Source organism: Triturus cristatus, chromosome 7, assembly GCF_964204655.1.
Source record: "Triturus cristatus chromosome 7, aTriCri1.1, whole genome shotgun sequence".
NCBI lineage: Eukaryota > Metazoa > Chordata > Amphibia > Caudata > Salamandridae > Triturus > Triturus cristatus.
Window position 1 is genome coordinate 271,729,083 of NC_140590.1, and position 25,702 is coordinate 271,754,784.

General features: G+C 42.9%; 1 protein-coding gene across 1 annotated transcript in view; it reads right to left on the reverse strand.

Moving 5' to 3' along the window:
- TSKS (testis specific serine kinase substrate) overlaps window positions 1-25,702 on the reverse strand; it is a 332,589-nt gene that overhangs the window by 84,103 nt on the left and 222,784 nt on the right. The gene's annotated exons all lie outside the window — the stretch shown is intronic.

The following is a 25,702-nucleotide window of genomic DNA, read 5'->3' on the forward strand; positions in this document are numbered from 1 at the left end:
GTCTTCTGGGGAGCTGATGATTATTGTGCTCATGCAATGGTCCAGTAATAGAGGTGTGTGGAGGTTCAGTCGATGGTGGTCCCCGGAGCATGGATTGCTACTGAAATACTTTCAAACTATTAGTGAGCAGGTGTTCAAAGTGCTTTCACTGCATGGTCCTCTGCTTTTGAGGTTTTGTGTTACAGTTTCTTTAGTATGAATATTAATTTCTTGACCCCCGTCTAGCCTTCTTGGTGATACCGCTCAACCTTAGATTGTTTCAGAGATGCCAAGAGTAGGGCCTATATTTCTGTACTACAGCCAATGCTCCATTCGCCATTCTCTCCAGTGTTCCCTTCGCCATCCCCTCCAGTATTTGGATATTACATCTCCCCAAATATCAGACTGAATTATGCCATAGCCCCTTATTCGGGTCCATGACTAGAATTATTTTATCATGTTTGTGAGGTTGTATATTTCCTCCTCATAAATTGCTCTGCCAGTGCAATCTAATCCCTAGCTGTGCTGATCTCTGAGCCAGTGTGTATTGAGAGAAAGGCACCTGTGCACTATGATGCAGTCTTCCATCCAACAATGTGCACTTTGTTTTTTTCTACATCATTGTCACATCCAAGAGTCAAAGATTATTTATCTAAAGTTTGTCATAAAGTGATATGCCTGGGGGTTTGATGTGATGGCAGTAAGTTAACAATTGTGATCGATGTGAGGTTCCTGCTTCCTCCATAGAGGAGTTTCTCATGAATACCTCCAACTGGTTGCAATATTGATCCAGTTCATCTGCTTCCTGGCGTCGCTGCTCCAGACGGTCACACAGGACTGCACACTCGTCCTGCAAGAGGGAAGACAGGTGACATCAGAGGAGAATGGAAGCCATCGAGATGGAGACAGTTCAACATAGACTCCCATTAGGGGCTATTGTGTGGGTATTATGAATTGCTGTCTAGGCCCCAGAGGAGGAATATAAGACCTGTTCTAAAGGACCCTTGGTTAACATTTAGGAGTGGTAGCATAGTCACATTGATGTTGGGTTTAGAGAGAATTGGATACGATTTGCTGACCTAAGTCATTTGGGAATCTTCTTCAGATGGGTTCTTGTGAAACTACTGAGATATTACTAGAAGTCATGCATCATAAGCACTGATGAAAGTAGAGTTAGTTCTTGTGATATGAATGAAAAACGGTGTTTGAGACTCACTAGCATAGCGCTATTCTGTGAAGTCCGGTTGGATGAATCCATGCCATATTTTCAGGATAACAAGTAACTACGTAAATGAGTTACACTGTATGTAAGTGTATCTTATGAGAATATCCTTTAATTCTGGTACGCGTTCAGCCCTTCTACAGCTAAAATGGACACACCTGTGGTAACAGTTTTGTTGAGTACCAAATGTTTTTAGGCTAAAAACCATTACTACTGTTTACAACTGTGGTTGTGTAAAAAAGGTTTCTTGTATGGTCACTCTACTTTCTTTTGTTCACGTACCTTTTTCTTTTAGCAACTGTTGGGAACTGCTGTCATCTCGAAATTGGACCAAAAACTGCTCCTCAAAGCTGGTCAAAAAGGCTACAGCCGAAACCACGCATGCACATCCCTCCAATGTTGTCAGCCCACTCCGGTGCTGCAGCCCCCATATGCCTGAACCAAGCATGTCTGTGCCTATCAGCGAGCAAGTAGGCCTGAAGTGGAATGCATCTGCGTAAAAACTGTGAACTTTGAGAGCAGGAAATAACTTCATTGACAAGGAGAACAGAAATAACTGCACAAGTAAAATATCCCTACAATTGGCCATTGGTTTTCATGGCATTTATGGATCAACAGAGATATCCAGTGAGCAACTGGAAGTTTGTTTTCTGGAACATCACAGAGCTACTGTACATTTCAAATTGTGCACAGAATGATCACTTTCCTTGATCCAGTTTAGGAAGGACTTCATAGTCATTTCCTTATCCCCTTAGGCAGAATTTATTCAGCATTAATTCAGGAAAATGATCTGCCTCTCAGTAGTGACTTATGAGGATCCCATAGATGTACATTGCCTTCCGAGGAGGGAGCCCGTAGTCATCCCTGAAACTCGATTCTCATGGACCACTTCCAATAGCTGCCATTTGACTTGCAATACGACAGCAATCCCGAGAGCTCTCAGCATTATGTTAGCCGAGGGCACATCAGGAATGAAGGCAGAATTGGCAGGGAAGCATCCCACTCCATAAGGATGGTCAGGAGGCCTGATGTCCATTCTTATACAGCAGAGGTAAGTTCAATAAGGAATCCATGGCAGAGGGGCTGCCACCTCTTCTACCAGAGATCCTAGTCTAGGTGGTGGTGATTTCATTCTGCTTCATCAGAGAGGGGCCAAAGGGAACCCCTAGCTTTCCCACTCATGCAGCATTTGAGATTGCTCACTTCACTTTAATCTGTCTTTTGTTTCGGGACCACACTTCCTTCAGCAAGATCGCATCCACCAATGTCCTTATCCTAAACATGGGACCCAGGCTCCTACATCATTACTCATTGTCACCTGCAGGTGCATGTCCTCAACACCTATAACCATTCTCAGTCTCTCATGACACCTCCTCCTTCTTTAAGGTACAATGCAAACCAACATACCTTTCATTCTGCGTTTATTGGGCCCTGCTGTGCACTGTATATAATTATTGTTCATTTGAATACGAAAATTGTAAATATTTCATGGTTCCAAGGATTTATATGGCACTCATATATGATGCTTATGGTATTATATATTGTCAGAATTGTTACCGTAAGCACTATTCTAGTTGCTCTCTCACATCTATACCACATCCTCTGCTCCTACATCATTAGCATCAACCACTGGGAAGTATTAACTCATTGTCACCTGCAGGTGCATGGCCTCAACACCTATAACCATTCTCAGTCTCTCATGACACCTCCTCCTTCTTTAAGGTACAATGCAAACCAACATACCTTTCATTCTGCGTTTATTGGGCCCTGCTGTGCACTGTATATAATTATTGTTCATTTGAATACGAAAATTGTAAATATTTCATGGTTCCAAGGATTTATATGGCACTCATTTATGATGCTTATGGTATTATTTATTATCAGAATTGTTACCATACGCACTATTCTAGTTGCTCTGTCACATCTATACCACATCCTCTGCCCCATACAGGTTCTGAGCCCAGAAGTGAGGCACACCCCACCCCACACACATCCAACACCAAAGTCACTGGAAGTCACTTATCGTCACTCCCGTTGCTTCTCACTAACCTGACTCACGATTTCTGTTCTTTGTTAGGCCAGTCACCCTCAGAAACAATGCCAAGTGAGGTCTAGTATCAGTCCCCATTTCCCCACCATAACCCCAATCCTGCTACAAAACTAGAAAGATAATATTTTGATTCATAGAAAGAAATGAGAGACCTTCCAGAATAAATAATGGGTAAATGAGGAGATCTGCCACTAGTCCAGTGAAACATCTGTACAGTTCAAGAGATAATAGGGAGTTAGGTTCACTAACTTCCTTATCTGGAGTTGGAAGGTATGTATACGGAGAAGGTGATTTTCCTGGTCAGATATGTTTGACTGCTGGAAATTCTGAGATTTCATGCTAGTAGGAAATTCCCAATTATCTTTAATTATCAGAGTTATGAATGTATTTTTGTGGGAACTAATGGTCTCAAAATAACTTTTAAAGTCTAGGCAACATCACAAATTAAAAACAGGATTTGACACTCTCATAAAATACAAACAGTATTCCCAGCATTCGTCAAAGGTCAATTTATCAGATGAATCTGAACCGTCGAGTACATACTGCAGTTAAAGCAAGCTGGGTACTTATAAGGCCTTTTCACTGGGTCCTGGGACAATCTGTCAGTGGTAGGTAGTGACAAGCATCATCAGTGGTAGGTACTGACATTTACCACTAGGTACTTAGGTGAAGTAATCAAAGCTTATTCCAGCAGGAGCTAGCAGGTTTGGAACTCAGATACACCATGACACGGTTTGTTGAGGGTTTGAGCGTGTGCTCCTCTTTGCGTAATGCAGATGATTTTAGCCACAGTGAAACTATTGTTTCTTTTGGTCAATGTTATCCGAAGGAAACAGTTATCCGATATTTGTCTTGAATAAAGTCTTCATTAATTACATGATATAATCTTCATATGTAATTTTTGTATTTGTGCTCTGAAGGTGAAACAGCCAAACAGCTGACACGTGTTTCGTCCTCTGGTCAGTAGGACCTGAGCATTCTCAAGGCTGTAAGAGAATTAATATGTGATTGTAAATAAAGAGAGATCTCAGAACCCCTATATAGATGACCAAATAGTGCTGGATGTGCATTGAAAGAAAAGAAAGAGAAAATTGCCTGACTTAAAATAAAATAAAATAAAAAAGATGTGAATTTTAACAGTGAGTGAGTACTACAAACCAACATTTAATAGAAATTAAATAGACACAAAAAACAGTATGTTCTATATATCGGTATAATACCAATATGACGTATAAATTTAGAAACTCTGTTAGATAGTATGGTGCTGGCTATGGAACATTAATAAGCAGCGTTAAGGCTGCAAAAGTGAAGGCGCACACTGCACTGGGACAGATGAGGAGTATGTCGTCAATATATCTTGCCCACATTATTATGTTTCTGGAGAGATTTTCCTGTAGATAGTTCCATAGCCATTGACTAAAATTCAGAATATGCCAAAAATTCGGGGGAGAGATTACTGCAGAGAGGATATGAACCACAACAACTCCGGAAAGCACAGAACCGACTAGCACAAACAGACTGCAAAACTTTGCTTCAGTCTAACCGTCCAACAAACCAGAGACCAATCATTCGGTTCCTAACTGAATATAATATAGGCCAACAATATGTATGTAAAACACTCAAAAAACACTGGAATCTCCTAATAGAAAACCCAACCGTAAAAGATGCACTGCAAGACAACCCTCAATTTAGTTGCTCCAGGAGCAAGAATCTCAGGGAGACCTTTTGCCCATCTTTTTTTGAACTAAGACAACAACCTTCAACTTTTCTGCAACAACCACTTGGGATCTACATATGTTCCAATTGCTCCATCTGCAAACTGGGCATATCCAGAACCAAAGATGCAACAATCAATGGTCACTTCCTCAAAATACGAGACTTCATCAATTGTGAAAGCTCTAACGTGATCTACCTTATCACGTGTCCTTGTGATAAACACTATATAGGCAGCACAACCAGACCACTCAAGGTTCGCATTCAAGAACACTACCGTAATATTCATAAAATGGACATCAGACAACCCCTGGTTGAACACTTTGAAACTCATCATCAATACCAACGCAATTTCACTTTCATCGGCCTCAGAAAATTGAAAGAACACAAAAGAGGTGGAAATTCGGAACACAGACTACGTATGGAAGAAAGTGCCCTTATTATTCATCTGAAAACCGTGGAGAAGGGACTCAACAAAGAACATGAGTAGCATCACTGGCTTTGAGACTTTAAAAATGCTGTGAATGAATGAATTTCCTTAATATATCAAGCATGATAATGAAGGATAGGCCGTATACCTATACAAACCAACACGTCACTCAATTTATAGGCTAGGTAACAATATTGGCCCATAAATATAAGGTTATTTTCTGTCCTTCTCTGATACTCTTAAAAATATTCTATGCGGGTGGACGATTCAGACTAGAGAATTCAAGCTGACATATATCATCAGGACTTGATTATATAAGCATTATCTTTTAATTCCCCTCTTCTGAGTTATTGGACAATTTCTTTACTTACCAGACTACTCATCAACCGAGTTATCTCTCTTGGCTTGGGTGAACAATTACCCTCTTAATAGCCATACACCTTATTTTCTGGGAGTACCTTCAAGTCAAGCTATCTCTCCTGCATCAGGAGCATTAAATACCGTGCACAATGTAGGTCCGGGTCTCTTGTCTCTGCCGGAATAGACATACTCATGTATTTTAGTCAAACTCATAGCGATCACAAGCAATGCCATGCTGAGCCCTAGCTGTTCTCTCTTCTGCAATAAAGGTCGAATATCTCTCTAGATAATGAAATCCCTAATTACAATATCTGCATGATATTTTTCCTTGACAAAGATTGGTGAACGTTAGTATACAATGTCTTCTGCATATACATGCAATTATACCCGTTCAAAAATAGCGGCCGCTTAGTTCGCTATCGCTCATGTACTACATCTCCAACAAAGACAGTTAGGACATATATTTTTTAGCACCTCTTAATATATGAAATATGCTTCACAACAGGGGAATTATACTTTTTACATCACGCAAAGGCTAATCTATTACAACGGAAGTCACAACACCGCCGGCTGACTAACGAACAACCTTCCATAATGCTCGCCTCTGACCCCTTAGAAATGGCGACCATGTTTCTCGGGCCATCTGTTTAGGATTCCTCACTTAGGGCCTCATGTAGGTAGCCAAATACCGGTCGGTAACGGCCGATTTTCGGTAAATATGCCGTCACCGACCGGTATTCAGACAAGTGAGATGTAGGAGTCCAAAAACGACTTTTCGGTAAATATGAGGCGGTAAATACCGAATCATATTTACCGAATTCTAAAATACCGAATCAGATTTACCGAATACACACTTAACGAATCGGTAAATATGAAGTGGTAAATATGAAGTGGTAAAAATTAAAATGACATGTAGGAGCACTCGGTAATTAAGAAATCCAAGAAAATCGGTAAATAAGAGTCGGTAATTAACACGGATTGAAAGCAGGTGGTAACCATCAACAGTGCATATAAGCAATCCCAAAATGCAACAGCGTGGACAACATGGCCGCTATGTATGTCGTTGCAAGGCGCCTACGTCTACGGGCAGCAGGACTGAGGGTTTGGCGACGGGAGGAACGCATCTACAGACAGAAAGTTGTCTGCTGCAATAATGTTCTTTTTCCACCCCCGCATGGGCGGCTGGTTGTTTCCATCTGGCCTTCGATTCCAACCTTGAAAGCAGAGTTCAACAAGTTGTGCAGAATAAGAGCGCTATTGTCCCAAAAAGAGGTGCCTTTGACTTCCTCTCGTGAAACATTTGGCCTTCACGTTGCTAATTCGCGCACTGAGGTACAGGCGCTTCTGAATACTGACCTCCCCCTGCATTTCGGCTCTTTGATCCATACTATATTCAATGCCTCGTCCACGACCGGCCTGGCTCATTTTTTTAAACTTGTGGGCTCGGGTCTCGTGACCTCTTTCCAGACTATTTTTGGTGTGATTCCGGCATTTCTTCATTCACTTTTCTCGAGCATCTTTGGAGGTGTCCCGCTGCTTCTGGCGCTAGTGGCAGGTGTGCTGCTTTTCCTTTTTATACTCCGGAATGGCTGCTCCTTCTGTGCCACACGAGCACCTGTCCCGTCTGCATCTTCTTCGTGATAGGATGCTTGACTTTTATGGTACTTTGCCATTGGCGACTTTGAGCCTGGCTTATGGATTATCCTTCAGGTATTCCTACTTCACCTGCGTACAACCTGTATTTCACTGCCTGGATTGTCCCTTTGAATGGCCTCTGGATTTGTGCTTGACCAACATGGTGTCTCCGGTGCCGGATTTCGATCGACTGATGAGGCCCTTAGTGTCTCACGAGTTGGCCTGTTCTGGTGTCCGGATCATGGCCTGTGGTGCGGCGCATGGTATCCTGGGTAATTGGGACATCTCAGCGGCCGCCAACGACTTCTTGGCTATGAGCTATTTGGAGGAACATTCCGGGTGCCCTCTGATTGTGCTAGAGGCTCCGATGGTTGGAGAACACGTATGTTCCTTTTCTTTACTTAATTGGATGGCTGAGACTTTCAGTGGCCCTGCAAACGATTTTTTGTTGGAAGCAGTGGCCACATATGCTGCCTATACATTCATGGATTAACTGGACTGTCGTCCATTGCGCCTGTGCCACTGGACAGCACCCTGGCGCAACATTTATTTCTTTAATTTCTCATTTTTCTCTTCCTGATGGTCGTTTTGAGTTTTTTGAGATACTTGCATTTCTTTGTTAGAATTCTATGCTGCTATTTTTTGTAGTTTCGGACTTTGGCGCAGCATTGGTCACGCCTTGTTCTGCTCTGACGACACTGAACTCTGCGTTCTCTCTTTTCTTGCCTATTGAATAGTGCTTCGATCAAGGGGGCGTGTAGTGAGTTCTCCCTGAATACGTACATACATTGTTAAGTTAGCATAACCACGTTACATGTTAGAAAGCCATCTTTTGGTCGTTGCACACGACACTGCGTTTACATGTTATTTCTTAAATAAACTGCTGACTCGAGACTTGCTTCACACGAGAGCAATCTGTTGTTCCATCCCAAGCTCTGCGCAGCGACCTTGGTCTGTACATGGTGTGACAAACAGTCTGGAATATTACACAATGCATGTTTTCCACTCTAGGTTGATCGACCCACTGTTTAGCCATGACACACGCGCAGCTGCAAATACCTGAAAGTTGGTGCTTTTAATATCACAGACATCATGTGTATGATTCAGACCGAACACGAGCCTTCCTGCGAGAAGACTCCTGATGCTCCTGTGATGTGCTTTCACTGAGCTGATCTTTGAGGTATGGGGTCCCCTATTCAAGCCTAAGATACCTTCTATTAGCATAATGATAATGTTAGCTTCTTAGTGAAGGGAAGGTGGTAGTATCCTCGGTATTTTCCGATTCGGTAAACACCACCTCGGTATTTTCCGATTCGGTAAATACCACCTCGGTATTTACCGATTCGGTGAATTCCGATTCGTGATTACCGAATGTTACCGAATCGGTAACTGTTACCGAATTTTTACCTACATATAACTTACCGATTCAAATTTACCGATTCGGTACGGCTCGGTATTTAAGAAACGGTAAAATGTATTTACCTACATGAGGCCCTTAGTTCTCCCTTTTAAAAGATGGCCGCTGTTGAGAACCCTGAAAGCACAATTGAAAATTATCATGAGGGATTGACCCAGGACTTTTTCGCTCCGCTGTCTGAGCAAGTTTTATGTCCAACTATTCAGTCCTCTGCCCGCATTTTGCCTGTCTTCTGTGTAATTCAGTAATGCTCACGATTTAAAAGAATGACGGTTTTCACATCCTTCTGCACACCAAAGCTAATGACTTAGCACGCAGAATGTACCATCAATTGTAATTTTAAATTATAAAGTCCTCGATTCTGCTGTTATAGACAGCCTCATGTCTTATCTGACATAGCATGTCTGTCGATTGTAGAACACTGGCACGCCTACATTTTATAGTGCCTAAAGTAACAGGCAAAGGTCCTAGGAAATATGCGATACGAGGTTATTCCCGTGCCGACATATACATGCTTATGCCGGCTTAGCAGACCGCCCTATGGATTCCTGAGAAACGGTCATATTACTCTTAGACCATATACAACGAAATGATGTCACTAAGCCATTTGCTGTAATTACAATGCATTTTTAGTACGAAAAAGTCAATCTCTCTGCGACACTTTTAAAAGCATATGTTTGATTGCTCCTATGTTCTCTTCCCTTCCTTCCCATTGCAGAAAACAACATTTATTTGTCTTATTGCTCTGAAGAACTATGAGCTGTATCATACAAGATCTTTATTGACTTTAAGTACAACTATGAAAGGTACAACATGAATGTATTATACGATAGTGATTGTTCTAATTCAGCTTTGCTTTTTTAACACAAATATCATTATAATGCATGTTCACCTTCTGCGGATTACTAAGGATCACAAACATGACCCCTGACATTGAGACCAATACCTTAACATGTCCCAGTGGAGTGTGCGCCTTCACTTTTACAGCCTTAACGCTGCTTATTAACCCGAATGTTCCATAGCCAGCACCATACTATCTAACAGAGTTTCTAAATTAATATGTCATAGCGGTATTTTACCGATATATAGAACATACTATTTTTTGTGTCTATTTCATTTCTATTAAATTTTGGTTTGTAGTACTCACTCACTGTTAAAATTCACATCTTTTTTATTTTATTTTAATTTAGGCAATTCTCTTTCTTTTCTCTCAATGCACATCCATGTGCTCTATATAGGGGTTCTGGTGATCTATATAGGGGTTCTGAGATCTCTCTTTATTTACAATCACACATTAATTCTCTTACAGCCTTGAGAAAGCCCAGGTCGTACTGACCAGATGGCGAAACACGTGTCGGCTGGTTGGCTGTTTCACCTCCAGAACACAAACACAAAAATTACACATGATGATTATATCATGTAAATAATAAAGACTTTATTCAAGACAAATATCGGATAACTGTTTCCTTCGGATAACATTTACCAAAAGAAACAATAGTTTCAATGTGGCTAAAATTATCTACATTACGCAAAGAGGAGCACACGCTCAAAACCTCAACAAACTGTAATGAACACGAGGCTGTAAAGGTCCAGTGCTTCGAGCAAAAGCTCCTCTCAAGAAGCTCTAATTGAATAAAGGCAATAACATCCAGTCTTAGGATCTCTGGACCTTTGCTTAATCCTCAACACCATGACACGGAAATTACACACAAACTCTATGCTCAGTCGAAGATGATCCACTCTACAAAGGCCGGAGCCCTTACCGTTGAGATGACATCCATGTGCATCTTCCTCAGTATTAACATTGGAATTAGGGTTGAGTTCAATTGAGACACTAGGCTTTGGATTTAAAGTTTTGAAAGCTAAGGATTTGCCTCTGGAGGAGCTAAGAATAAAGGCTGTACTGATGGGGTAGGCCCTTGTCAATTAATTTATAGACCCCAGGACAGAAACATTCAAGCAAGCCGTGTGGAAATTGCAGATAATCTGTTAGCATGAGCTGAAGCCATCTTGGTTGTGCCGTACATTTTGTTAGCTATGTGATTCTTCCGTCTTCACTGTTGCTTGCCTTTCTATTCTGCTTGAGTCATCAGCTTTAGTTAACTCCATCTATTCTAAGCTCAAGCAATGAATGAGCTCAGAAAGGCCTGTAGCTGCTAGAATGCACCTGTTTGAGAATGTAACTGTCTATCATATCCTACTGATGTAAGCAGTTCTGTCTCCCCTCCCACTTTGGTGACTAAGTGATATCCATCTGCCCATATTAGTCGATAGCTATTCCTGTGTATGTTTGTACCTTCTATTTGAGTCTACATGCTTACTCTGCAACAAACACAGAATATAAGGCCCATGGTCTGTGTATTCAAGTCACTACCTCCTGGAACACTTGAGGGTGTTGTATGGACGTGGTCTCACTCATGAGTGAATAAACTTGTTATTTTGAATTCCTGCTTCAGTGCCAATCTCTTCTTTGTTGGTCTAAGGACCTGTGGACAGATAAGGGTGAACCCCTGCACCGGTGGGCCCCTAAAAAGGCTCATTTCCACAGTTTGGTGCCCGAATCGTGGGGCTCATCGGAGACGCGGCCATTCAAAGGAGTGGTCTTGATGGAGGACAGGAATCTACTGAGGAGGTACCCTGTACGAGGAGACCCTTTATCTTTGCAGACCGACGTGTTTTTCCAGTTTTCCCCATCTGACCCTTCAGGTGGTGGCCGGTCCCAACTAAGATCTCATTTGGCGTAAGTTTTGCAGTGACCATTAGGTCAACCCAGAGCTTGGCAGGTGGAGGTTGGAGACTTTGGTTTGGTAAGGTTGCTGAAGCGACACTCTTGTTTTGAATTTGCTTGGCCAAGATTCTGGTTTTGTTTATTTGTTTGTTTGTTGTAATAAACAAAGGCAGGTAATGAGGAGATTTTTGTCTCTACTTTTGATATACTTGGGATAAATACTATTTGATTATAATATTATATTTGGTTATAATATTTTTGGCATGCCTGCTCCTAGCCCACTTCGTAGAATGTGTTGCTGTCTTGGAGGTACCAATATGGATCTAGAAAGTAGTCAGCCGGCTCCCGTAGAGGGTACACCTAATAGGTTTATGTATAATAAATATGGTATTTCTTCCATAATGTATAGTACACTGTGGAACAAATATACAAAAAAGGATCCTGATCCACAATGGCCAGTAAATGGGTCATTTGATTGTAAGAAGATTCAGTATGTTGAGCAGTGTCTGTTTCAGAGAAAGAGTCAACACAATATGTTTGATTGTGTACGAATGTGGGAGAAAAAGGTGAATGAGAGAGTGAGGAGAGAAGAAGCTGTAGCAGAAAAAGAACAGCGCAAATCGATTTATGAAAAAGCATTGGAATTAAAAAATAAGGAAATTAAATAAATAAAAGAGAAAGAAGATAGGGAGCGTCATTCAGAGGTAACTGCCCAGTACCCTGTTAGGCACCCCATTTATCACATACTTAATAAACCTCAAGATGATTCTATTTTGTTAGACAGACCTCCGCCCCCGTATAAATTCCCTAGTGCCCCTGAGAATTAAGGTTCTGATGAGGAGCATTTTTCTTCAGAAGAAGATGAAGATCGGGCGGACAACTCGCTCTGCTTTAACTACTGAACATAAGGCCACTCTTAGATCTGCTGCTCGTAAAGCAGCTTATGGGGATGCCTCCGCTGCAGACATTCTAGAAATGGTTCAGCAATGGTCCGATTTAGAGCAGTTATATTGTTTAGAGACGTTCACTTGTGGAGTAATAAGCAGCTTTAGAAAACATTCTGGTGCTCTAGAGCTATCTGATATAAACACAGATTATAAACAGTTAAGTGATGGCACCTTTCTTTTTTCACAGGTGTCCGATCTAATTAGGCGAGTGGTTAAATTACGCGTTGACGCATTCTGTCTACGGGATGAGAACAAGGAAGTTGGTAAAGCTACAGCTGAGCAAAGAGTTCAGATCCCAGCGCGACAAGCAGAAGCTACAGGGACAGATAAAGACACTAGTGATCCTGTAGTTACTGTGAAGCCGATGCGTGAAGCTGCGCCTTTGTATGTTCCTCCAAAGGGAACAGGCACAAGTGACGATAAAACTTCAGATAATGCGAAGGGATATTTTATTTATAATTTGGTCTATACCCCTTGGAGTAGAGCAGACGTTATGGCTCTTAAAGCTGCTTTGCCTGATCAACGAAAAAATACAGCCGCTTTTTATGAAGAAGTAGAAGGAGCTATTAGCTCCTGCATTATGACGTTGCCTGATATTGACATGTTTTTGGCCTTATTTTACCCCCTGATATGCGGAGATCAATTCAGAAGGTAGATGATAATGTAGCTTATGGAGATTGGGTGCATTTAGAGGAAATAGATGCTGATAGAGAGCCTGCGCAGAAACCACAACAGGTTATATTAGATCTTCCCAAAGCCATTGTGACTAAGTTGAAAACTCTTATACCCCTAAGAAAATAGATTGGACTACATTAGCGTCTTGTAAGCAGAAAGTAGATGAGTCAGCTTCTGATTTTGTTTATACAATTCGAAGAGCCATTCCAGGACTTTAGTGGGCAGTCGTTGACAGATGACACGGGTAAGCATCTGTTCGTAGACAAATTTGTCGCTAACATATTGCCAGAAATAGCTAGTCGCCTAAAGGCCAGCGCGAGTTTATGGACTACGTCTTCCCCTGTCTCCCTTTTGACTATGGCCCAGTATTATGAGCATCAAGAATTGGAAGCAAAAGGCAAGGAGGATAAAAAGGTTACGGATTTAAAAACGAAAGTTATGTTGGCTCAAGTCTATGGTCCATCATTTAGAGGCGGTGGTAAAGGTGGACGTGCAATGTATCGCCCTGGGGTACCCCCTTTCCCTCAAGCAACTTTGTCTTCTGATCAGTGTGCGTATTGTAAAGAGATTGGACATTGGCGTTCCGAGTGCCTCAATTTGCAAGGTCAGCAGTATCAGCGGGGTAGAGGAAGTATGAGAGGCCGCCCAGGGAACACAGGAAATAGGGGAGGCATAGATAATCGTGCTAGAATTGAGGCAGTTGAACACTATCCTAATTCTTTAATACCTTTGATAGGCGCAACCAATACCAAATGTCTGATTACTTGGCTGATGGTCCTAAGGATTCTGATTATGCATAGGAATGCCTAGGATGGGGTAAAGAACCGGTTGAGGTCCCAGTAGATCAGAGGGGTCCCTAAGTCGATGCAAACGTCTTGGGTCCTACTGATCGCTTTCTGGTTGATACAGGAGCTACTCATAGCACTCTGTCTAAACAATTGGTTCCTAGGGCTCCCCTGTCTTCACAACGATAACATCGATAGGATTTGATGGGACACCTTTCATTAACCCACTGTCACAACCACTTGAATTTGGACTTGATACATTCACTGCAACATGTCCATTTTTGCTTTCCCCTAACACGCCGGATAACATTGTGGGTATCGGTTTGCTTAAACATTTTCGTGCTACAACACTTTGTTTCCCAGAAGGTGTGCGTGTTATTTTAAACGACAACTATCCAATGGTTGAGAGGTCTTGTCTTATTAAAGAGGATATTGCTTTGGCATCACTACCTAGTACCTTGTGGGCTACATCAGACACCGATGTGGATCAAATAGTTATCCCACCAGTACATATTCAAGAGAAGGAAGGTGCTTTGTTGCCCCGATTGCCCCAATATAAAATCTCTTGAGAAGGTGAAGAAGCACTCATGCATACTTTTCAGGATTTGATCAGAGTGGGGGTTGTGGAAGAAGTTCCTTACAATATCTGTAATAGCCCTATTCGTCCCATTTTGAAAAAAGACACTGATACTAAGGTTTATAGATTTACTATTGACTTGAGAGAGGTCAACAAAGTTGGTAGTGCCCCAATATCCAGTAGTCTCTGATATCACGACACTTCTTACTATGGTTCCTCCTACTGCACCTGCATTCAGTGTGATCGATTTGAAGAATGCTTTCTTCTCTATACCTATTCATCCTGACAGCCGTAATTTGTTCGGCTTCACTTTGAATAATCACTCATTCAGATTTTGTAGAGCTCCACAAGGATATACAGGGAGTCCTAGCATTTATAGCCAGGCATTAAAAAGACAGCTTGATTCTTTCCCTGTACCAACAAGATGTTATCGACATATTGAATAAGAGCCACCCGCTCTTATTCAATATGTCGATAACATCTTGTTGGCTGCAGATACCCCTGAACAGTGTGAAGAAGGAACACTGTTATTACTATCATTTCTTGCATCTCATCATCACAAAGTCTCTCTGAAGAAATTGCAGTTTTGTAGACAGCAGGTTATCTACTTAGGTCACCTCAAGGCTAAGGAGGGACGTGCACTCACACCAGACCGCATTCAAGCTATTTTAGACACGCCTGTGCCCTGTACTCAGAAGGATGTTCGTGCACTGATTGGTCTTACTTCTTTCTGTAGGCAGTGGATCCCTAGCTTTTCTTACATTGTTAAACCCTTGTTGGCCCTTTTGATTAAAGACACTCCGATGCCTCTCCCATGGACTACTGAATGCCAAAATGCTTTCCAACAGTTATGCCAAGCTCTTTGTTCTGCACCAGTATTAGGAACTCCAGACTACACTAAGGCCTTCACACTCTATGTACACGAGAGGCACGGTTGCGCTCTCTCGGTTTTAACCCAGATACACGGTGATAAGCAGCATCCTTGTGCCTATTTTTCAGCTGTCCTTGATCCAGTCGCTCATACGTTGGCTGGGTGTTTTTGAGCGGTGGCAGCGACAGCTGTGTCCATACATCACAGTGAGGGAATAGTCTTCTCACATAGATTGCTTGTGCTAGTGCCCCATTCAGTTGACGCCCTTTTAAATCAAACAAAAACACAACATTTGACTAGTACTCACTTGACAGGCTATGAATATACACTTTTGGCCCCTCATATCACACTGAAAAGATGTTCGACTTTCAATCCTGCTACACTATTGCCATTTCCAAATACTAAGTCCCAGTCACAAGAGTCACATGATCGTATATCCCTTACTGAAGAACAAACAAAGGGTCGTGTTGACCTATAAGATACGCCCCTTTCTAGTTTTGATGGGGAATGTGGGTTGACGGGTCCTGCTTGAAGTTGCCCGATGGCACGACATCTGCTGCGTATGCAATTACAACACTTTAGACAGTAGTTGAGACAGCTCGCATCCCACAGAAGTCAGCTCAGGCAGCTGAGTTGATAGCGCTAACAAGAGCATGTGAGCTTAGCACAGATCTGTTTGTTAACATTTACACCAATAGCCAATATGCTTTTGGAGTGGCTCACGATTTTGGGCAACTCTGGAAGGAAAGAGGCTTTCTTACTTCACATTGGACACAAATAGTGCATGCGTAATTAGTACATAATCTCCTTACTGCCTTGACATATCCTAAGAAAGTAGCGATTGTTAAGTGTAGCGCACATAAGAAAGTGACTGATAAAACAGGGTAAGGCAATGCCTTTGCGGATCACACAGCCCGTGAGACTGCAATGCAGCAAAGTACTACATCTATGTATGTGGTCAAGTCACAAGCTGAACGTTGGCATGATGCCAGGCAAGAGGTGCTGGACATGCAACGATCTGCCTCTGTTGAAGAATTAGACCAATGGTCTAAGAAGGGAACATTGGATGATGAGGGCTGTTGGAGGAATAAAGACATGACGAAGTGGAAATTACCCGCAGCCTATTTACATCCCATGATTCACATGGCACATGGGCCGGCACATGTTGGAGCATCCTCAATAGCAAAGCTATTTATGCAAGTTTGGGATTATCCAGATATTGCCGGCACAGCTAAAAAGATAGTCCAGTCTTGTCTGATTTGTCTCCAGTATAATCCTGGAAAGGGAACACAAACTCCAACAGGAGGGTTTGCAATACCTGCTGCACCTTTTGAGGTTCTGCAAATGGATTATATCCAGCGTGAACGCTGTAATAATCTAAAGTATGTCTTAGTGGTGGTATGTGTCTTCAGTAAATGGATAGAGGCATATGCTACGAAAGATAATACAGCTCTTACTACAGCAAAGGTGCTCCTAAAAGAGTTTTTCCCTAGATTTGGCATTTGCAGAGTTTTGTGGAATGACAACGGACCCCATTTCATTGGGCAAGTTGTTGATTACCTCATGAAAGGATTGGGAACTAAGCAGAAGTTCCATGCTGCTTTTCACCCACAATCAGCAGGGCTGGTGGAATGATACAATTCTACCCTCAAACTTAAGTTGGCCAAAATACAAGCTTCCACATCTCTGAAATGGCCTGATGCACTGCCCTTGGCATTGCTATCCATTAGATCGATACCACATACACGATCTGGCCTCACACAGTATGAGGTGGTTTTTGGGAGGCCAATGAATATTTGGGGGATTCCTACGCCACGCCCTATACATGATGTACCTTGTGTATAGATGTACAACTATTTGTCTCAGTTGACTGACAGTTTATCAACAGGTTCCGGAAACGCTTCCAGACAGGTCGCAGGGTGAAAGGCCATGAACTATGGCCTGGAGACTACGTGGTGACGAAGTCCTTCCAGAGAGCCAGCTCCCTAGCCCTGAGGTGACGCGGCCCTGAGCAGGTGCTCTTGGCTACCAGGACTGTGGTGCGAGTAACCAACCAGAAGACCTGGGTCCATGCCACCCACTCTCGGCGGGTTCCGCATGACCTAGTGAGCCCAGCTGTGGTAGCGGATCATCGTGACATCCTGGACACAGAGAAAGGACACGCCACTTTGCCTGAAGAACCTGAGGAAGTCTTCCCAGACCACACGATCCCTGGTAAATCGCGATATCAGCTGCGACTCCGGAAGAGAGACACTTCATTGCCGAAAGAGACTGGTTGAGTCACTGTCCTGGGTAGTGAAAGCCTGAGTAGCAAATGGGGGGTCTTCTAGTAGTAATTACTCGTCTCAACCTCAGTGAAGAAACCAACGTCTGCCCAGGACCTTAGTGTGTTATCTGTTTTGTTGTTCAACATCGAGATGAACATGCCTACGGAGAAGAAATCGATTGCAGCAAGACTTTGTGATCGAAAGACTATGTTCATTATTGGACTCACTTCAATTATTGTTCTGATTGCTACAATCACATGGGTTGTAGAAAGAGTAACTCCTGCTCGAAACCTACTGACTGCTACTACACCTGTCACCATTGAGCACCACTATTTCACTCTTCCCTATCATGAGCAGCAGCACAGGATGTCCTACTTCAACAATACATTCATTCAAATGTTGCATCACACCCACAATGCTACGAACATCACCAACTGTTGGGTGTGTGGAATTATGCCAGCTCATCAGAACAAGCATTGAAAATGCAATAGGTCTCGCCTTTGATTAAGTTAAAGCCATCTGCTTTGCTAATCGTATTGTAAAGCAAAGCAAATGGCTTTAACTTAATGAAAGGCAGACCTATTGCATTTGTAATGCTTTTTTTTTTGCGAGTTGTTCCGACTGCATGCATGGTAACCCAGCCGTATTCCTCAGAGAGTTGGTGCGCTGGCTATATGAGTAGTGTGAATGTTTAAACTGCTGTATTGCACTGCAATCATGGGGAATACATGAGGGCTTATATCTAGGCAGTAGAAGAAACCTACAAAGAGAACTTAATTTCCCATAAACCATCTGCACAGAAAGGGACGTCACTGGATTTCCGATCATCGTACAGGAAGTGACATAACTGGTTTCCGTTTCCCGCCCACGGCACCCTGCACTCCGCCTCTTTCCCACAAACTACTTAATGGCAGCTGCAAAACGATGATGAAAGGATACGTGGAGCAGTCACAGCTGCACCTACCTGCACCGTGTCCAGCACCAGGGACCCTGGTTCTTTCCCAAGCCCCGCTACCATGCTACACTCCTCTGTGCTTTCAGGCCTGACTGCCACTCAACCCACTGCTGCCACACTGCACCACACAACGTTGAACGAGAGTTCACATGTGTCTCCTGCAAGTTCTTATGATCAACCACTCCTATGCCAACAGCATCCAGCAGCCCACTTGCCAATAGCTCAAACTCGCAAAATGCGAGACCTATTGCATTGCAAATGCTTGTTTTTTCAACTATGGGAATTACAGGAAATTAAAGAGAAGAACTTTTTAATTAAAAAGTTGTCAAGAAAAATACAATTTACTCTTCATCACCAAATTTGTTTGTAGAGCCTCAAGAGATACAGTGGAACAGATCTGCCACAAAGTACAATAACACAAGCATTTGCAATGCAATTGGTCTCCCATTAGTGAAAGTTGGAGTTAATGGTGTTGTAAATGACAATGTCTTTTGTTTATGGTGTGGATGTATGTAGTGTGGAGTTTAATTATATGGATTGGATTGAACTTGATAGTTGTGGAATTGTGCGGGGTGGAATTGTGTGTGTGTGTGTGTATTTGTGTAGTGGAATTATGTGGATATTAATTATGTGGTATTAAATTAGCTGGAATTACGTAGAATGGGATTGAGTGTTATGGAGTGTAAATATGTGTATTGGTATGTTGTCTTGTGGCGTGGTATGTAGTGGAATTTAATTATGTGGTGAACTGATGAATTGTGTGACATGATGTTGAATTTTGAGGTGTGGATTGGATGCATTTGTTGTGTAAGTGTGTTGATTTGAATTATGTGGTTTGTTGTTGAATTATGTGGTGCAGAATGGAAATGTGTGCAGCTGAATTGCGTGGCGTGGAACTGTGTGGTATTTTGAGTGAAATTATGTTGATGGGAATTATGTGGCATGTTGTGGAGTGTATTTGTATGGATGGTTGCTATGTGGCATAGTGGTTTTATGTGGGATGTATTTATCTGGTATTTAGGAGAGTGTAATTAGGTGGCAATGAGTAATGTGCACATATGTGCAAAGGCTATATTGAATATACTTTATAATCCTTTATGAATAACGGTAAAAACAGCTGCAGGAGGACTGTCAACATTATATGTGTTTGCAGGGCCAGTTTTAGCCTTAGTAGGTTGTTGGATGCAAAGTTACCAGACCGAAACCACAACAACATTTCCAAAAGTAAATAAACACAGATCCTGGAGATGCTGCCAGAAAGAGTACTTAAATGAAGGGTTTCAGGTCATATTACAATGTGGATGCAGCACTTTAAACCATCCCTTGCCCATGACTTGGAAAGGAAATAACTTTTTAAACATAATTTAGGTGGCAAATGCAGATATAATGAATAAAGCTTCAGCAGCATTTCAAATGTTTAAAAATACAAACTCTAAACATGTTCCTTGAAATAGGATTTGAACTCAGACATACAAAGTGCACAGTAATCTAAATACAAAGTCTTGATCTGCTAGTGTGCTGGGTTTATTACACTGCCCTTGTGATATTACATGTGAAGTCTAATGGCTCACTGTAGGAGGGTGGAGTAGCAGACGCTGCCATAAATCTAGGCAGGCAGCTCATTTATGGAAAAGAGCCACCTAGCGAAGCAAAGAGGCCCAGCTCGGCAGGCGCTCATGTGAGAAAATAAATAGCTGTTGTGTGTGAAAAGTGTGGCAGAGCAGAAATAAACAGAGGAGCAGAACAGCATGCCAGGTCCGTCATGTGGGGGAAGTGCACGGAGCAGAGAGGCACACTGGCGAGAGAGCCATAAAAGCACAGATGGGGGGGGGGGAAGAGCAACAGAAAGGAGACCTCTGAAACAGCCCTGCCACTGCGCATCGGGGTTAAACTAATGCCAATTAAGTCATTTTCCCCTCATTCCAGCACAAAAATTAGAAACATTGAGCAATAAATCTTACAGGCTATAAATAAATGAATAGTGCGTTAAACACAAAACATGTACAACAAAAAGCACCCGTAAATGGCGCCTGAAAATAAAGTGACCATTGCGTTTCAAAATCGGAATGTTTTTATTTATGTAGCTAAAAGAAAGCACTGCTTTGTTAATTTGCACAAGCACAGTGGCACACAATAATGGGTGCAGACTGCAAATAAACAGTGTGCTGCGTGGTTACATTTTGAAGAGTGCTTAACGTTTGCAGTTAACCCTGAGGCAAACGCTTTCGAGGAATACAAACCGCTGCAGTGCTGGGGCCAAGGTGCCCTCTTCTGTTAGCCTCGGTCAGGGGCACACACGAGTGCACCATTAAAGACCCAGGCAGTGGGGTAGCAGGGGGGGCAGCGAGGATCTGCAGCATGCAGCTGAAGTGCTCCCTGGAGTCAAAGTGCAGCAGCAGTAACCTGAAAAGTGTGAGGAAGAGCGGCTACTTGCGCAGGCACACAAGAGGTTTTTCGTGCAGCCGTGGCTGGGAGAGATGCCTGAGGAGCCGGCCCAAGTACTAGGAGTTTGGAAAGAAGTGGCACAGCAGGCCACCCATGCGCAGTATTTCGCTCGACTCCTCTAAGTAACAAGATGAAAACAAATGTAAAACCATGATGGAGTAGCGTTTATTGCAGTTTTATATAGCGCAAACTCCACACAAAGATATTGGATCACTGTGCATGAGCACCGGTTAAATTACACAAGATCACATTCATGTTTTGAGGCACGGGGAGAAGTGTTGTGCCCAGAATCACAGGATTTTGAGCACGCCGAGATTCAATCATAGTTCTCAAATTCAAAATCCTGCGGTTCTGGTTGTAACGCCACAGTCAACCCTGCATCTGGACAGACGTGGAGATTAAGACGCACAGCGCCATTAAACGGAGCCTTGCTGGTGGTCGTGTACGACAACTTGTATTTTGCTGCTTTTGTCATTGCATACAGATGTATAATACTGATGCAGCAAGTAACATTACACCTACAGCAAGCCAGGGCTATTGGCTTTGCCAATGGTTGTTGTTTGTGTAAGATAAATCAGCAACAACTACGGCTTCCTTGTATATTACATTGAAAATGCTTCTGTTCTGAAATGATGAGACTGAAAGAACTATAATGAGTCTCCTTGAAGTTACCTCAAAAGCAGTGACGAGTGGCACTGCTGCAGAGGTAAGAAAAATGTTTTCACCCTGAGGGCAAAAATGGAGAGCCCGATAGAGACCCGGTTTGGCAACTGCTTTATAGAACTGCCAGTGCAGAGCATGGCAGGACCCGGCCCACTTAAAGCCCTGGCTCTCACCTGTAGGAGGATGGAACCCAGCAGGGACCACAGCTCCTGACACACTTGTGATCACGCAGCACACACAACACAGGCAGTAAAAGCGTGCCCTAGCCGGCTGTGTCCCTGCATCTGTGGGAGACTAGGACAACTAACGGTGACACTGAGTCAGTTTTGGTGCAGGTCAGTTCACACAGAGGCCTAGAGCTCTGCGCACGCTACTACAAGCAAGATTAGCCAGGACGGAAGGCAACCCCAGCAGGCCAACGAACAAGATTAAAACAAATGTAATACCATGATGGAGAAGCATTTATTGCAGTTTTATATAGCGCGAATGCCACACAAAGATATTGGATCACTGTGCATGAGCACCGGTTAAATTACACAAGATCACATTCATGTTTTGAGGCACAGGGAGAAGTGATGTGCCCAGAAGCACAGGATTTTGAGCATGCCGAGATTCAATCATGGTTCTCAAATTCTCAAATTCTGCAGTTCTGGTTGTAACGCCACAGTCAACCCTGCAGCTGGACAGACATGGAGATTAAGACGCACAGCGCCATTAAACAGAGCCTTGCTGGTGGTCGTGTACAACAACTTGTATTTTGCTGCTTCTGTCATTGCATACAGACATATAATACTGATAAAGCAAGTAACATGACACCTACAGCAAGCCAGGGCTATGGGCTTTGCCAATGGTTGTTGTTTGTGTAAGATAAATCAGCAACAACCACGGCTTCCTTGTATATAACATTGAAAATGCTTCCGTTCTGAAATGATGAGACTGAAAGAACTATAACGAGTCTCCTTGAAGTTACCTCAAAAGCAGTGACGAGTGGCACTGCTGCAGAGGTAAGATTATTTTTTTCACCCCGAAGGCAACAAGCGCGTCCGATTGTTATTTCAACACATTCCAAGAATGGGAAAAAAAGTGCCTAGCTAATAATTAAAGGAGTGTGTGTACTGCCGCCAGTAAAAGATCCAGTCCCGGTAGGCGGGGCCAAAAGTGGACAGGGCGGCAACAGGAAGGGACTAAAAAGCCTTCTTAACAATAGAATGCCAGCGTTTAACCTAAGCTATGACGCGAGCCAATGGGAAGAGGGGGTGGGGCTTCAAGTCCCTTTACTCAACCGTATTGATTTCAAGAAGCTCTCGAATGCCGAGAGCAGCGCATGCGCGCTGCTATCGCCAGCCGAGACCTAAAAAGGGAGGAACGCCTTTCATTCCCTTGCCATTTTCACATAACAGCTTCTGCAGAGCTTGGTTCGCACTATTATGGGCTTCTCAAATTGCTAATATCACTGATGCTCGTGTAGGAGGACTCAATGCTCAGCTAAATAAAGTCTGCTATCCTGATGAGGAAGGAGATCCGCAAGCTATAGGAACTAAATGGGAAATGGAGGAATATCACAGAGGAAATGCCTCCGCACGCTATGTTTTCTCCAACACTCGAACAGTCAAAGGCAATGGCCCTCCTGTTATTGCTGTTACTAGAGCTCGAGCAGATCTTTGTGTAAGCAGTATTGGTAGCATCCCAGTGGGAAAAAGTAACTGAATTAGAACACTGAACATTACAGGAATAAACAATAGCAGTTTTTTGTCATCACATAAAACCCATTTGTGGAAGTAAAGGGTATTACCACCTACCTACTGGGTGGTCTGGAAGCTGTTATGTATCCTTTTTGCTACCACCTGTTGTTTTGGCTCCTGCATCCTACCACAAAGACTATAAACTGTACAATGACATTTCTAAGAGCCGATCACAGAGAACAATAAATCATGATGAGGTGGCAGCAATATGTTGACTTTAATTTGGGACTTCTTCTTCGGTGGTGCGGCCTTAAACAACAGAAAGATCAGACGCTTGACACGTGTTGTAGAGGCTGTAACCAATCAGACAGCCATGGCCCTTGGAAATCTCACGGAAGAACTGCAAACTGCGAAGATTGTGGCACTCCAAAACAGGATGGTCCTCGACGTGGTCCTTGCGGACCATGGTGGAGCATGCCACATCATCGGGAGCAGTTGCTGTGTCTATATCCCTGACCACGCCCCTTCAGTTTTTGAGGCAATTTCCAAGCTTCATAAAATAGCCACTGAAATCCATCAGGATTCAGGAACATGGACTTTGACTGGATGGCTATGGACAATATTTACTGCTTGGGGCTGGAAAGTATTATCAGCCCTATGTATATTTGTTGCGAACCTTTTTTCCTGCTGCTTATGAATACAATGTGGCCCGATGCTTTGTTCCATTTGGGCTTCTACCTGTACCTCATGTATATCAGCTAAACGAAATGATCAGAATGTAAATTCCTGACTAGTAACTGACCAAGAAATAAGAAAACTGATGTTAATAGATATAGTTGACAACGTTCATGTTTCTTCAATTGCATACAGATGTCTTCAGCTAATGCTAAAAGGGCCGTCTGCGGAAATCGCAGATAATCTGTTAGCATGAGCTGAAGCCATCTTGGTTGTGGCGTCCATTTTGTTAGCCATGTGATTCTTCTGTCTTCACTGTTGCTTGCCTTTCTATTCTGCTTGAGTCACCAGCTTTAGTTAACTCCTTCTATTCTAAGCTCAAGCAATGTATGAGTTCAGAAAGGCCTGTAGCTGCTAGAATGCACCTGTTTGAGAATGTAACTGTCTATCATATCCTACTGAGTAAGCAGTTCTGTCTCCCCTCCCACTTTGCTGACTAAGTGATATCCATTTGCCCATGTTAGTCGATAGCTATTCCTGTGTATGTTTGTACCTTCTATTTGAGTCTACATGCTTACTCCGCAACAAACACAGTATATAAGGCCCATAGTCTGTGTAGTCAAGTCACTACCTCCTGGAACACTTGAGGGTGTTGTATAGACGTGGTCTCACTCATGAGTGAATAAACATGTTATTTTGAATTCCAGCTTCAGTGCCAATCTCTTCTTTGTTGGTCTAAGGACCCGTGGAAATAATAAGGGTGAACACCTGCACCGGTGGGCCCCTAAAAAGGCTCATTTCCACAGCCGGTGCCTCCTATGGACACAAGCAAAACACCCCTTGCCCCTTCAGCAGTTGTCTTTTTCTCCAGCCTTTCATCTGTAAGAGCCAGTTTGCAAGGGAAATAACAGGTGACACACCCTCTGCAAAACGTCCGAGGTGTTAAGGCCCAAGACACAAAAAAAAGCAACCGGAAGATAGAAAACCAGCTTAGCGGGCTGGGCTGAAGCATATGCGTGCGTGGCATTGGCAGTATCCTGGTTTTTAGTTTTAACTAGTTTTGAGAATTTATTTATTGTCCTACTTCAAGTCAACAGCAGCTCCGGGGTTGGAAATAGAGAATGCTCTTTTGGTTGGTTGTAAAGCACATAATGCAGTTTTAGTGGCGCCACAATGTGATGGCGGAGGGAAAATGAAAAAGAAGGGCCATGGCAGAGGATGATCATCTCCAAAAGGTTTATACCTGACTGGTTGGTGGAGCAATTGTGCAATACAGCTTTCTAACTTCATCAAACCTTAGGTGGCAGCTGGTCAAAGGAGCGTGTAAGAATGCAAGCTCCTTGGGATGATGTAAAAGTGAATGTTTTGTGAGATGGTATAATTTATTTGCAAAGGTGAATGCATGCTGAGGACCTATTTCTGAGCCAGCAAAACTCACAGTCTCTTCATAATGTACAGTTGCGGTCTTTGACTAAAGGAGGGTAGCGGAGTGGTCCTAAGGCCGCATAAGAAGCTTGAGTGCATTAATTGGAGACTAATTCTCTATATTAGCCTTGCTGACCTACTGGATGTTTGACTGCCAGGGAACAGTGGGTGACTGAGTGAGTGCTCAAATGAATTCCACCT